This window comes from Corvus kubaryi, unplaced genomic scaffold (genome assembly GCF_017639235.1).
Source record: "Corvus kubaryi isolate FWS band 111438036 unplaced genomic scaffold, C.kubaryi_AGA036_p1.0 split1-37173, whole genome shotgun sequence".
NCBI lineage: Eukaryota > Metazoa > Chordata > Aves > Passeriformes > Corvidae > Corvus > Corvus kubaryi.
In genome coordinates this window covers 52990-54818 of record NW_024582074.1, presented here as the reverse complement: position 1 = coordinate 54818, position 1829 = coordinate 52990, and the positions used below count along the sequence as shown (strand labels likewise).

The following is a 1829-nucleotide window of genomic DNA, read 5'->3' as shown; positions in this document are numbered from 1 at the left end:
AACCAAGACTTCACCATTCCACTCTTACACACTCTTACTACTTCTTCTTCACTCTCATTCCTCTCACTCTCTCTCTCTCGTTACTTACCCACTTACTCTCTTGCTCTCTTGGGCCTGCTCAGAGCTGCCAGCTGCAGCTCTGAGCAGTGCCCCTATACCTACGCCCTTTGCAATAAACCGCATGTTCCAAGATCTGCCTATAGAGATCTCTCGTCACCGACCATCTACGCCCGGTCCAGACCGAACCCACACCCAGAACCTACAATTGGTATTGTAGTTCACTAAAATGACACTTTCATTGCATGAAGTGTCGAATGCCAAATATATTCCCCATCCAGGTAGAGCAAAGAACAGCTGAAATAGTAACCTTGCTTTGTGGATGGGACTTACTAGTGCCTGTTGAATGGGAGATACCTGAGGAATGGTGGGAAGCTACGATTAAGAAGGATCAAAAGCAATTTGCCTGGAAATTAACGAAGAGGAAGTGACAAGGAAATAGAGGGCAAGGCCCAATGACCACTGTACCTGCCACCAAGAAGATCACATACCCCTGCTGTGGGTAGCAACCCCATAGGCATGGGAGGTGGAGGTATCGGCCATATCGGACCTCTGTTATTCCTTTATCTGTCACTCCTTTTTTGTCTCTTCCCTCTGGGGATACCGACACAGCCATGCCTGTTTGTGGAGTTAGGGGAAAGGATAGGTAAAGAGCTTAATGTAACCAACTGTTGGGTCTGTGGAGGGCCTCTGATGACAGAGGAATGGCCATGGGAAGGCAGTAGCTTAAACCCAACAGAACTCCTTAAGTGGAATCGGACAAGGATAAGGGGAGAAAACAGACCAGAAGGGTGGGTACTGAGTTCAACAGTGATAGGAGAGGAGTGTCTCTGGTGTACCGGAAACAATTTCCTTAACAAAGTAGGAAATACTCCCTGTAGGAGATATAAGGTCAGTAATAGAACTTTTACATGGTGCGTCCCCGAGAAACCAGCTCTGTACTGGACTCGGGAAAAAACAAAGGAAAAGAATTGTAAGTACAATAATAAGGTCAAACTTTTTCAATGCAATGATACAAACAAAAATCCTTATTTTTGGGATGCCAGACTTTAGAATTTTGAGAAAATATAAATCAACAAAAATTTGATTACTGGAAGGCACCAGATGGCCTGTTTTGGATATGTGGAAAAAGGGCATATGCAAAGCTCCCCTCTCGGTGGAAAGGGAGTTGGGAATCATACCCTGGGAATCATACACCCAGGATTCTTTTTTTTACCAGAGCCAGACGGAGATCAACTAGGAATACCAGTGTACGAGGATCTGAAAAGGAATAAAAGAGAATTGATTGGAGGATCTCAAAAATGGGGAGACGAGGGATGGCCCACTGAGCGCATAATTGAAACATACGGGCCAGCCGCCTGGGCACAAGATGGGAGTTGGGGGTATCGAACCCCAATTTACATGCTGAATCGGATTATAAGACTCCAAGCAGTTGTAGAAATAATAATGAACCAAACTGGTCAGGCATTGGAATTACTAGCTAGCCAACAAAGCCAAACAAGAGCTGCGGTGGCTGGCTTTAGACTATCTATTGGCTGAAGAAGGAGGGGTTTGTGGAAAATTTAATACATCAGACTGTTGTTTGAAGATAGATGACCATGGGGATGCCATCCTAGATATAGCCAAAAATATCAGAAAAATAACCCATGTACCGGTCCAAAAGTGGGAATCCGTGTAGATACAAAAATGCTGCTAGCAAGGATTTTCTTACTATTTTCTAAGTCTGTGAGAAACTTTTCTCTCTCACAGAAGAGGTAGCAGGGAATGTAAAC

At 44.5% G+C, this 1829-nt stretch overlaps 1 long non-coding RNA gene across 1 annotated transcript in view; it reads left to right on the top strand.

The window, feature by feature from the left end:
- LOC121676896 overlaps nt 1–1829 on the top strand; it is a 26170-nt gene that overhangs the window by 23402 nt on the left and 939 nt on the right. The window lies entirely within an intron of this gene.